Source organism: Microtus ochrogaster, unplaced genomic scaffold (genome assembly GCF_000317375.1).
Source record: "Microtus ochrogaster isolate Prairie Vole_2 unplaced genomic scaffold, MicOch1.0 UNK112, whole genome shotgun sequence".
NCBI classification, from domain to species: Eukaryota; Metazoa; Chordata; class Mammalia; order Rodentia; family Cricetidae; genus Microtus; species Microtus ochrogaster.
In genome coordinates, this window is record NW_004949210.1 from 225,562 (window position 1) to 239,649 (window position 14,088).

The window sequence follows — 14,088 nt, forward strand, 5'->3', positions numbered from 1 at the left end:
AAAAAAAGAAATGTCAGAAAAACTACACTGATGAATTTATCAACACAACTGCTTCTCTATACTGTTTTCAACTTCTTATAATTTTTCATTAAAAATATAGCACATACTATATTCACTATTCATATACTTATGTATAAGTTACGGAACTTAAGGGGTCACAACCTGTACCCCAAATCAGTCAGACTGCCTCTCCTCAATAACTCAATAAAAAAGAGCTAAATTAATAGTAAAAGGCAGAAAAAGGAGATTTAGTCAATATGGCTACTTTGGGAAGAGGGACAAAGAGATCAAATAAGCCCTTCAAGTAAGTCTTCAGAGTTCTGAAGTGGAATTAAACTTTAAACAGACTGCCAAGGATATAAGTATCTAACAGTCCTGGTCAAGGTGACCATGATTATCTGGGATACAGTTTCATCCTGTTCTAACCAGTTTTTAGAATGTAGTGAAATCTCTTTCCAGGAGACAAAATTCCCCTCTGTCTGAAGCCTTCTCACAGCATGCTATTCCTTAGAAAAAAATCTCATTTATTTGGGGTTCATTGTAACAATAGTCTAATAGTCAGTTTGAAAGACTCAAGTGTCTTTTTGTGTATAATAATTTTTTTATTTTGAAATTATAGTATAAATACATCATTTTCCCTGTTCCCTTTCTTCCGTCCAACTCCTCCCAGGCAACTCCTTTGCTCTCCATCAAATTTATGGCCTCTTTTTCTTTTTAATTTCCTATATGCATGTTCATAAATATAACCTGGTCAGCAAATATAATGTTACTTATGAATATATGATTTCAAACAAGTTTCCTTAGAGACTGATTGCTTTTCTTCTTAGTTGAAGTTCTTCATATGCCTAGGCCATGCTTTCTTGGCTTCCATGAGAATCTTCCATATTCTTAATTTAAAAATACATACGTATATACATACACATGCACAATTTGCCTTAAGCTGGTTTTAACACATCTTTATTATTTATTACCAAAAAAGTTGTCTTTTTTTTTAATGGAGACTACCTATCTACCCAGGCTGGTCTCAAATTCATAGACTCAAGCAGTCTTTCCTTATTCAGTCTATGGAGTATCTGGAACTACAAATATACCTCTGTACCTGACTTACCAAAATGCTTTGATTAAGAGAGAGTGAAAAACAAATTATTCACAACTTATAGCTCCAATATTTTATATAAAGCATTCTGGCCACAGCTTCACCATCAGCTTGGGTTAATCCTTAATGAGAGAATTCCTTATCAATTCCATATTCTTTAGTTAACCAATTCTCTAGGTCTACCTAAACAAGATACACTTATACTCAATTTTAAAATTTTTATTTTATTTCATGTGTATGAATATTTATATTTATATTTGTCTATGTACTACCTGTGTGCCTGGTGCCTGAGGAGATCAGAAGGGGGCATCAGATCCCCTGGAACTGGAGTTACACATGGTTGAAAGGTACCATGTGGATGCTGGGAGTCAAACCTGGGTCCTCTGAAAGGGTGGTCAGTGCATTTAATCACTGAGCCATTGCTCCAGCCCTCAGATTAGAATTTACACAAAATTATCTTCCAAATAGTTTTCTAATCTTCTACTTATCTCTGTTGATAAAGACTAAGAATTAGGGGCTGGAGAGATGGCTCAGTGGTTAAGAGCAGTGTCTGCTCTTCCAGAGGTCCTGAGTTCAATTCCCAGCAACCACATGGTGGCTCACAACCATCTTAATGAGGTCTGGCGCCCTCTTCTGTACAGACAGAATATTGTATGCATAATAAATAAATATAAAAAAAGACTAAGAATTAATGAAATTTCCTATTGTGAATTGGATGGCTAGCTCTGTAAAACATTTTCAGTGTCTCTAATTCACGAATAACATACATCAAAGTTTCATTACACATGCCACAGGAATGGCAAAGCTGGGGTGAAACAAAAATAATACTAATTATTTTTTTTAAAACATACAAACAAACAAACAAACAAACAAAAATGGCCAGGTGTGGTGGCACATGCCATTAATCCCAGCACTTGGGAAGCAGAAGCAGGCAGATCTCTGAGTTTGAGGCCTGTCTGGTCTACAGAGCAAGTTCCAGGACAGCCAGGACTATGCAAAGAAACCCTGTCTCCAAAAAAACAAGAAAAAAAACCCACGAATGAGCTGAATTTCTATTCTAGTTAGCAACTCGTTTTGTAGCCCAGGCTAACCTATAATTTTTTATGTATGTCAAGCTTGCCTTAAACTCTGAGCAATGTTCCTGCCTCAGCTTTTTGAATACAGCAATTACAAGTTCATGCCACCAAACTTGGTTCATTCAATTTCTTACTTTAGAACTGAGAAAAATGAAAATGTGGTACATTTACACAATGGAGCATTAATTAGCTATAAAAAAAAGACATCATGAAATTTTCAGGCAAATGAATAAAACTAGAAAAAATGTCATCCTGAGTGAGGTAACCCAGAATCAGAAAAATAAACACGGTCTTTCTTTATTCACCCATAAGTTGATAATTAGCTGTAAAGGATAACCTTCTCCCTGGGAAGGGAACATGGAATAGATTTTGTTCATAAAGTAGGGGTGTTGGGAATGGAAACAGGAGGGATCAGATAGAGGCAGATGGGGAGGAAGAACAGGGGGAGATAATTAGAATTAGGGGCATTTCTGGGATGAGGTGGAAACTTAGCTCCATGAAATCTATTAGAGTAACCCTAGCAAAGACTCCTAGTAATGGGAGTCATGGAGCCTGAACCAACCATCTTCTGTAACCAGGCAAGGCCCCAAGTGAAGGGATTGAGACACCAACCCAGCCACAAAACCTTTGACCTACTGTTAGTCCTACACACAGAGTGTTCTGGAACTGGAGCCTAGTTGAAGCCTCATCAGAGACCAGAGAGACTTCATCTAGACACTGATGGGAGCGGACATAGAGTCCCACAGCCAAACACTAGCCAGAGCTCAGGGAGTCCTGCGGAGGAGGGGGACAAAGGATGGTAGGAACCAGAGTGGAAAGGGATATCACAAGAACAAGGCCGATAGAATCAACTGACCAGAACTCATGGGAGTCTGACTCAGGTCCTCTGCATACTTGTGGTGGGATTTCTAACAGTGGGAGTGGGGGGGTGGCTCTAGGGGGCGGACATGCTGTCTCTGACCCTTTTACCTGCTTATGGGACCCTTTCCCCCCTATTGGGTTGCCTTGCTCAGCTTTGATGTGATGGTATGTGCCTGATCTTATTGTAGCTTATTATGCTGTGTTTGGTTGATGTCCCTGGGAAGCCTGTTCTTGTGTGAAGGAAAGCAGGGTGGGGGTATGGAGAGTGGGGGTGGACCTCGTGGAGAAGGGAGGTGGAGGAGAGATTGGGGGAGGGGAAGGAGGAGAATAAAAAAATGAGCTGAATTTTTATTCCAATTCCAATTGACCAAAATAGTGCATGCGGTTTCTTCCCCTGCTGTTATGCATAAGATCTAAAACCTGTAAATTAAAAGCACTGAGTTACACAGTAGAAACAAAATATTACTATAGAAGCCAGAAAAACAAAGCACTAGCTCTTATCCCCTCTTGGAAAAGTATCAATGGTAAACCATAAACCTCTAGCAACTATTATCATGTGTACCTGGCTGTGTACCTTGTCAAAGTTAACAGCAGTAGAAGTTACCTTTCTTGTCAGAGGAATTTAATCCAAGAACATCAAATATTTTAAGCTTTAGGTCTTATTGTATCACAACACAAGTCTATCAGTATTAGCATTTTTATTTTTTGAGCTAGGGCTCATATGGTAGCCCAAGCTAGCCTATAATTTATTATATATGTCCAGCTTGTCTTAGACTCAGAGCGATCTTCCTGCTCTGTACTTTTTGAGCACAAAGATTACAAACACATGCCACCACACTTGATTCACTCAACGTGGGACTTTAGAACTGAGGGAGAAAGCCCTAGAGTTTTATTATTTTCAGATCTCTGGCAGCACCACAAGTATATATTAAGATTATGGGGTGCAATGTTTAATGTGATTTTTACTTTCTTCCTCTGATGAATCAAAAAAATGTGTGTGTTTACAAATGTAAAAGAGTTTATACTCAGGTTATATTTCTACCGCAATTTCTGCATCTGAAAAGAGTTTGCAATGGGCACTGCCTTAAATTTTCTTTCAGCACAGACTAACACTAATATGAAAGTCAAAAGCCTGAAATGCTCCAATATTCAAAGTTTCTTGCCGTGACAGTAATGCTTGGTCTTAGATATGATAATAGATTTCTGACATTTTAATTAGAAATAATCAATCCATAAATACATGCAAATATTCCAATTTCTGGAAATTTCCAAAATCTGAAACACTTTGGCTCCACATATTTCTAATAAAGATTCTCAAATTTTATTAACCACTGTTTGAACCCCTTTCACAGTATAGTACTATGTACCCAGTGTCCTAGTTAGTTATTTAGATGTTTTAAAGGACATTAAACCTATAATAGTACAATGTCCCTACTTGAATTCTTCTTAGCACTTACTTGAATACAATATCAAGTATACAGGAAAGAAACTCCAGTTTCCTAACCTCCAATAGGACTACAACTATTTTTTCTTTACTGTTGAAGGAGCTGCGGGCCTCTTCCCATAGCCCGGCTCCTGGCTGCCTAGCTAGCTTATACCCCGAAATAACAACACATAAACTGTATTCATTTAAACACTGCCTGGCCCATTTCTATTAATGTGTGTAGCACCGAGGTGCGCTTACCGGGAAGATTCTAGCCTACGTCCATCCTGGGTCCAAGCTTCATCGCGTCTGCCCTGGAAAGGGGAGCATCGAGTCTGAGCTCACTTCCTCTTCCTCCCAGCATTCTGTTCTGTTTACTCCATCCACCTATGTTCTAACCTATGAGGGCCAAGCAGTTTCCTTATTTTTTAACCAATGACCTTCCTCCATCACTTTACAGCATAATCCATAACTAACATATGGTTGACAATCTAGAAAAAAATAGTGTGACTGCTACATCTACTCAGACTATAACAAATTCCTGATTAGTAGAGTGCAAATTAATAAAATTTTATCTTGCAATTTGGAACATACTGATGTTAAAATTTATAAAGAATTTCCAAAAGTGACTGAAATTAAATTAACTTTGTGAATTTTTTTACATAAAGATTTGTTAAATAAAGCAATAAATAAAATTGGAGAATGGATACTTAAATTACTTAAAGATATCTTCAAGTGCTTTAGGAATATTTTTACATGTAATCCATTGATGTATTAACTACAAATCATCCTCATCTCTTTATTAATATCCCTAAAGATTAGCCAAACTCTGATTGCTACAAGTAAATCATAAGACATACCACTTCATAAAAATTCAAATTTTCAACCATTTTAGACGTATTCTCCACAAAATTATTGAAAATTAAGAACTGAAGTATAAAATATAGTATCTATTTTTGTACCTCAATTTTTAAATGATTTGTTTATTTTTATTTTATGTGAATTAGTGTTTTGCCTGCATGTATGAAGGTGTTAAATCCCCTGAAGATGAAATTACAGGCGTGAACTGCCATGTAGTTGCTGGGAATCAAACCTGCGTCCTCTAGAAGAGCAGCCAGTGCTCTTAACCACTGAACTATTGTTCCAGCCCTTATAGCTCAATTTTTTTTTGTTTTTTTGAGACAGGGTTTCTCTGTGGTTTTTGGAGCCTGTCCTGGAACTAGCTCTGTAGACCAGGCTGGTCTCGAACTCACAGAGATCCGCCTGCCTCTGCCTCCCGAGTGCTGGGGTTAAAGGCATGCGCCACCACCGCCCGGCTTATATCTCAATTTTTATGTTTCTATGGAATCATAGGTATTCAGACTAATTGGCAGCAATAATGACACAATACATTAAAATTGAATAAACTGGGGTCTGGTAAGATATCCCAGCAGTTAAAAGCATGGGTCAGAGGGCCTGGCTTCAATTCCCAGCACCCATTTAGCAGTTCACAACTGTTTGTAACTCCAGTTCCAGAGGATCTGACACTCTCGCACAGATAAGTGTAGGCAAAACATCAATGCACATAAAATAAAATATTTTAAAAATACACATGCAAATTATAAAAATTAAGCAAGCACAATAAATAAAGATAATCTAATAATTGTTATTCTTGAACAGAAATAGAAAGGGAGATTGAATATATATGTGCAGATATGTATTAAATTCAGTAACAACCATTAAATATATTAGTATATGATACATTCCAGCCAGATGTGATGGTACACACTTGGAATCTCTGCCCTTGGAAAGTGGAGGCCAAAGTTATCCTCAGCTAATAACTTGAACTACAGAAAACTCTGTCTCAAACCAAAAGAAATAAAAAGGAAACAAATAAAAAACCAAGTATGTAATTATATATGGCCTCTGCAATTAAAAATCTTATATCACTGTTCATATGTGGACTAGTTTCCAGTTTGCGAAAATGAAATAATGTGGAGTTGAAAGTAAGGAGGGGGATTAGAAGATAGGGCAGGAGAGAGGTAGGCAAAGGGGTAAATAGCACTAAGGATGTTCGAACATTATGGAGACAACAAAACTTCCTTCTTTCCTTCCTTTCCTTTCCTTTCCTTTCCTTTCCTTTCCTTTCCTTTCCTTTAACATCCTAGCTCAGCTTCCCCTCTATTTTAAAACTTCTGTGTGTATAATATTATATCATATTATATATCAAATCACAGATATTTAATATATATTAAAGTAGTTTCAGGTAGATGTCAAGAAATACCATAGAATGGGAAAATTCTGAATTCATCTTGGAAGATACTATATAAATAAAAAATACTGGCAATGAGACAGAATGGAAAAACAGAAGAGTATACTTTTATTGTAATATTTTTTTAAATCCTAAGTATGATAATATGACAATAAGATGTTTACATTGTGAATATGAAATAATGAACTTTGAATTGATATGGGTGAAAAAAGCTACATGTCATCCCAGAAACTTCTAACAATTTACTTTTTTCAAAATAGAAAATTATTTGTTTTTAAAATAAAATCCTAGTTATCCAGGTGTGGTGACACATGCCTTCAATCCCAGCACTTGAGAGAGACAATCGGATCTCTGTAAGTTCAAGCCCAGCCTTGTCTACAAAATGAGTTTCAGAACAGAGAAACCCTGTCTCAAAAACCAAATAAATGAAGAAATATGTACATAACCTAGTGATTTGTTCCCCTTCGTTAGACACAGTACACTTTTTTAAAATCATGAACAATAATGTTCCTTCACACAACTTTCAGTCAAATTACTTAGCTGTAAAAATAGTTGAATTTATATGCACATAACTTTTCAGATTATTAGGCACACCTTCTAAATAACTAATATACTCTATAATGTATATATGTGCATATCTGTGCATCTTTTATAAAACTTGCTTAGTTCGGAAGTGAGAGTGAATAATATCCCCAGCATTAAGTGAGTTTAACTAGGAGGTCAAGAATTCAGGCCTATAAAAGGATATAGAGGCACCAACACTTGTTATATAGTAGTTTCTAACAACAATTATTATAAAATGTATTTTTCTCATTATTATCTGTGAAAGTTCAATTTCAAGTTTCAATTAATGTTTGTGGCAATTTACAAAGTGTTATGAAATTCTATCACAGAATAAAACAGTGACAAAGTCAACTTCAGTGATGAACGTGTAACAAGGAAACAATATGAATTGTTATCTTTTGGATGACAATCATTCAAAGAACACTAACAAGTCATAAAAAGATGAGAACTCTGTGTAACCATTCCTTGTAAATATTAATTTCCAATTTATATGTGGATGTATTTGGTTTATTGCAAAAAACTTGAATGCATTTCACTCTTTGGTTTTCTTCCCATGTTGAAATGACTATCAGTATCTTTTGCTTAGTAGGGAAGTTTATGTTCTAGGACAATTTAATACAAAGAGGATTGTTGGACAAAGGTCATGATTCCAATAAGTTCCCATTACTTATTTTAGACATGTGCTCAAGCAGAAAATTTTCAGTCCACCGACATCATCAAGATCATACTTTAGAACAGGATCATTTTAAAACTGCATGCAAAAGGAAGCATCAAACCATAATCAGAACTCTTAAGTGCTGTCATTTGTGTAGACTGCTGTTGCTCTTGACTTTACTTTAAATAAAGATGCCTTGCTACTTTGCAATCTGTTTATTTCAGGTCTTTGAATAAAAGGTCAAGAAACTGAAAACATTCCACCCAACACCCAACCATTGAAAACAATAAAACGAGATTTTATGAAATATCAATATTTGCTGAGTCCAGAAACACTGAATTATTGTTTTTAGTAATAAATTTATCATGTAAGACTCTACTGTATTCAGAAAAAACAACTTATGAAAAATACAGATGCCTCAAATTTAACTTTGGGTGTATTACTTCTTAGAGCAAGTGTGCATATTCTTTGCACCTGTAATTCTAAAATGCGAAGTTATCTTAGAGAACATAGAACTTTTTGATATAATACAGGTGATTTTCAACTTGTGATGTGGTTACATCTCAATAACTCAATCAAAAGTTCAAAACTTTGTGAATATAAACAGGACTTCATGTGCATAACCTACTGAACATCACAGGATAGCAACACAGGACACTGAGGAGCATTGTTCTTCTCATGGCTGACTGGCAGCTACCGATTACTGCAACTGCCCAGCATTGCTACAGAATGCTGAATCATATATTATGGACACAGCCAAAGTTAACACAGGCAGCTTGAAAAATGTCTGTAAAACTGGCAGTTTCCCTTGGGGACTTTGAAAGTGCACCACCTGTGGCCTTCAGGCTGAAGTATGGGTCAGGACCTGTGCATACTTGTAGACAACACCTAGCAGCTGTGGAAGAAGATGCAGAGGAAGAAGACGATGGTGAAGAGCATGTAAAATTCTTAAGTATAACTGGAAAGTGTCCTGCCTCCTGGAAGTGGTAGAAAGATTCCACAGGACAAAATGGGAAAGTAGTTGATAAACAAGATGACAATGAGGAGAAGTCTCCTAGTTAGGATTTCTAGCGCTGCGACAAAACACCATGGCCAAAACCAAATGTTTGGGGAAGAAGTATATTTCATCTAATTGCTTGTAGTCTATCATCCAGGGAAGCTGAAGAGCGAACTCAAGTCAGAACCTGGAGGCAGGAGCTGAAGCAGAGGTATGGAGGGATGCTACTTACTGGCTTGCTTCCTGTGGCTGGCTCAGCCTGCTTTTTTATAGAACCCAGGATCACCTGCCCACTGTCGGCCCGGCCGTCAATGGGCTAGGGTCTACCACACCAATCTTAAATCAACAAAATGCATCACAGGCCTTCCCACAGGTCAGTTTGGGCATTTTCTCAATTGAGATTCCCTCTTCAAAAAATGACTTAATAAATAGCTTATGTCAAGTTGACAAAAGCCAACCTGTACAAGGAGAAAAGCATAGCTCCAATGAAGATCTCCATACAAGATACAACTTGCAGAAAATTACAAGTGTAGAAAATTCAAACCAGCATGGCAAAGACCTAAAACTATAAAAACCAAGATCCTTAAAAAAGAAAAGAAACAAAAATCTTCCCAAAATCTTCTAGTTCTGTGAAAATACTAAAGTAATATTACAAGGAAGTATAGGAAAAAGTGGTTCTCTTTCCAAAGTAGAAGCCAAGTTCATCAATTATGAGAAGAATTGATTCCAGATGACTGACCAGGAGGCTATCCAAGCTCTCTGACAGTGGAGGAAGTCTCTTTAAGACAACGGTTTAAGCAGCTTGAAATATTCCTTCTTACCTCATTTCCGTAGCAAATGCTATCTGGCTTCTCCATGTTTGACAAATGATGCTCACATTCCATCACCAATTATGTGTTTTCTAAAATGGCTATTTAATATTTAAGGGTGGAACTCTACCCTTCACTTGGCTTTAATTATGTATGGTCTGCTTTGATAGGATGCAGTACTAGTGGTGGTCAGACAAAGACAAACAGTGGAATAAATAGTATCATAATAAAGAAAAAGTAGATTTCAGTGAATTCGTACTGCATTTGTACAAAATTTGTGAAAGAAGTTAGAGTAAATCAATAATCATCTCTAATTGCAGTATGGTTTGTTATTTTGCTATATGAAAACATTAGCTTACAATAGCTGGCCAAAACCTAGGGACTGTTAACATGTAACCAAATTTTAACAGCAAAAAATTTTAAAATGTACCAAAGTAAGTTTTACAAAGATTTATGATTGAAGTTTAAACATATGTTACTTGCCAAATATTAACATATTAGAACTTTGACAGGTATCAATTTCAAGACCCTAATATAGCTCTTTCCTTTATCATACATAGTAGTATATGATAAACAATGTTATATAATTCAACAAATAAAAATTCATGTTGCTCATAAAATTTATCTGGAAACAGACTTTGGAGAATATTAATAATATAAGGTTCTGTTTATTATACTAGTTTTGTATAAAACACTTCAAGTATAGCCGTGTTTTACTATACAGTAAAAAAATGCACATTTATAAAATATATTAACTTAATTATTTGTATCTTCTTAGAAAACATTCTCACATGCCCCAGGATAGGATGATTATAAACTAATTTCTATAACATGTACATTACAAAGTTATTAGTATTTATTTATCAAATTATAATATAGCATAAAAAGTTTGCTCAGTTCAGGAAAGTTAATTGCTCCAGGCAATCATTTTCCCTTTTAGTTAATCGAATGGCAATACGATGAACTTTTCCTCCTTCCAGAGAAGCCTAAAGTTTCAAGAAAGATGGCTTTTACATGAAGCCTTCCCAGACAACCCTTAGCCTTTGGTGATCTCCCTTTACTTTCATTTTTTTTAGCTCTTATTCTGTACTTTTCTATGTTCTGATTAATATATCTTATCTGCAATTAAATTCCTCAGAACCGTTTCTATTGGTGTTTTGTTTTTATTTCAGCTACTAGTTACTGGCATTTGGACCCAGGGAGTTATGCTCTAGTGCAAGCTAGATAGGTGCTGTGTCCCGAGCAACACCAACAGACCTGGAACCTGTTTCTAATCTAATCTCTTCAATTCCACCACAGTGGTGGACACTGGGTTGAATCTAGTAAATAAAAGCTTAATAAAAGTCTATGAATTTTTTTTTAAAAAGAAAAAGCAAGCAAAACCAAACTTCATTGCAGGGTTCAGTGATCAAACAGCACTTGGAAAACACAATACCATTTTATCAGGGGATTCTGACTGTTCGTGTGAAAGCTCTGGGAAACGTGGTAACTCTCTGGCCATATTTCCATGGAATTCTTTTCCTTTAGATCTAATAGTAATTCAAATAAATAAGAGTCGAATTCACCAAGACCTTTCCCAGACAGAAACCACCTCTAAATTTAAAATCTCTTGCACAACAGATAATTCACACTGAGGTAGAAAACTATTCTTCCCTGGTATTTGACTTTAAACACAAGAGTATCTCAAACACAAAAGCAATCCATACAAAGCATTTTACCTAAAACTATCAGAAAATTGGCAGTGTTAAACTGCCAGATTTAAAACTGGCAGCTTCACTAGCCGAAGTTACCTAATCACGAATGGCATCTACATCCTTTTTAAAGTTCCTTAGCTTAAAAGGGTTACCGAAAACTAAATTTAGCCTTCTCATCATTGTGCTTCTTTCTCACCACTTCTTTTTAGATAAGAGACCTGAAATGGCTTAAAACTGTCAGAATGGAAGAACGTGAAATAAAGGAACCCATCTTTTGTTGTCAGCCCACAGAAGTGCCTCACAATTAAAATTATACATCATTTCAAACTGAGCTCACTTTCGGAAAGGGTCAACAGGAACTGTAAATTTTCTCAGCCATCTACCTTTGAAAAAGCAGTCTCGCACCTCAAAATAATATTCTTGTCAAAACACCTTGTAACTTTAGAGCCTCATCTAATCACGGTATCCAGACTCTCACTCCGGGTGTCTCATGCCAAAGTTCTTGGGAAGTGACTATTTCCGACTCTAGCCTACTTTACGAAGAACGAAAAGATCACAACCATCCATATTTTTATTTGGAGCATCTTAAGTCTCGTCAACACATTTTTAAATGCAGAAGTGAGTCATTCTGCATGAAGAGTACTTTGTAGAACGTGTTCTCCCTATTGTCAATCATCTACTATGTCTACGTCTCAAGTTTGATGGTACTTAGGCTGTTAAATAGAACATGTTACTAGTGTTGTCTTATTATCATTATTATTATGATTATTTAACATAATATCTGCCTAGTCTAACATGCTAGGAGTCCGGAGCTAGGCATATGGTTTGCAGAAGCTGACTGCACACGAGTATAAAGAATACTGAAAATTAAGGCACCACTCAAGCTATCTGGTCAATTTTTCAGTCAGGAAGCATCAGCAATGTGGAGGATGGGCTCTTGACAAGCCTGAGGTCAGGTCAGACTGTCTCCTGAGACTAAGAGTCGGAGCCACAGTTAGAGCAAGGAGAAATGGGTGAACAAGGCACTAGGAGAATCTGTCTGGAAATCAGAGACGAGGGTGCATGACTGTACTTCGAATCATCAGCATCTAAGAAACACTGCCAGGCCTTAATCACCTACACTTTTTTTTCTGGAAGCCAGGGTCGAGATCAGAAAGCGGTGCCTTTGAGAAGGAAAACTATCTGGAAGAAATTACCCGCGAGCAGACGCAGGAAGGGTGTCGGAAGCTTCTGAATGAGAAAGCAGAGCTTCCCTGACCTGCTGGGGCCCCAGATACCCTGAGACCAGAAAACAGCTCCAGCACCTGGCGACTGAGGTGCCACTACTCACCCCTCTCTCCTAAGGTCTCCTTGTCGCCCGGCACCACGCAGCCCGGCAGAGGGGAAAACTTTCCCCCTCCCCCGCCGCTGAGGGTGGGATCCACCGGCGAGAGGAGGCGGCGTCGCAGCTGTCCAAGCAGGGCCAGAAAAGAGCTGGGTGCATGAGAAGCAGCCTGGTGCTTGTGCCTCTGGCGGCCACCAACTTCACCACCATCGACTTGGAGGGCCAGGAAGAAGCAAAGGCGGCAGGCCTTCGCCCAGCGGACCGAACTCTCCCCGGATACTAGGCCTGAGCTTCTGGCAAGACCGTCTGCCCTGGTCACCTCAACAACAGGACCCCCAGGCTTAATTCCAATTTCTTGGCCCCCGCGACCACAGAACAGTGCCTGCTCCCTCTTGGGGCCACGGTAGCAGCTGCATCCTCGTGCTCCTCTTCCTCTGGCGCTGCTGCCTACACACACAGCCCCGGCGCACTTACCACCGCGGCGCCTGGATCGCCGTTTCTTAGCAACCGCGCGCATGCGCCCCACCCCGCCGGGGACCACTGGTGCGGCTGTCTGATCCTTGGACCAATTGGTTCTCGACCTAGAAAAAGTGAGCAAGACCCCACTTCTTAGGGAGGCCCTAATGTCAAGGTCAGAAATGGTGAAGTCCAGGATGTTCTGAAATGGTGAGGCTTGGAGACTTAGTATAAGATCCGCTACCGTATTGGCATCTGAGCTATGGGGAATGTTTTGTTTTTGTTTTAATTTGTTTTCCTGCAGTCTTTTCTCAGACTTCTACTAGAGTGATCTTTATAAAACTTCCATCCCTCACTTGCCTCTGATTAGGAGAATGGGTTTTGGCAATACAACCAAATTTGAATTTCTGCTCTTTTCCTCGGGCTAGATAACTAACCTCTCTAAATCTGTTTCTTCATCTGTAAAATGAGAAATATGGTACCCACTGAGTACTTACAAGACTGAAGAGAGAAAGTATGTACAGGGCTTAACAGACATAACCCACTGTGACACAGAGTAAACACTCAGTAAAAAGGAGCTGTTTGGCAATGGCTCATCACTGTATACAATACAAGACAAAACACACACTGGTTGAACATTCCAGCTTAACAAAGTCCTCCAAGTGTACTCTGATTTAATTCTGATGCCAGCCCTTAGTCAACCAGCTTTAGACTGGTTTCACAGTTCCTCAGATTGAAATATATAAAAGGACCGTGTACATTTTCTGTGTTCATCTGGAAAATAAATCAATGTGAACCCATGAACTAACGAGCATCCAGTGATCGTTCCCAAACTACATGATAATGTTAAGATATGGATATTAAGAACTGACATGTAGCCGG

General features: G+C 38.0%; 1 protein-coding gene across 2 annotated transcripts in view; it reads right to left on the reverse strand.

Annotated features, from left to right (window-relative positions):
* Nucleotides 1–13,230, reverse strand: part of Zc3h12b (zinc finger CCCH-type containing 12B) — a 199,980-nt gene extending 186,750 nt beyond the window's left edge. For both annotated transcript variants that reach the window (XM_013355308.2, XM_026778207.1), the window contains exon 1: nucleotides 12,757–13,230. The gene's annotated coding sequence lies outside the window, so the exon portion shown is untranslated. The remainder of the gene's footprint in view (nucleotides 1–12,756) is intronic.
* Between the last annotated feature and the right edge of the window lie 858 nt (nucleotides 13,231–14,088).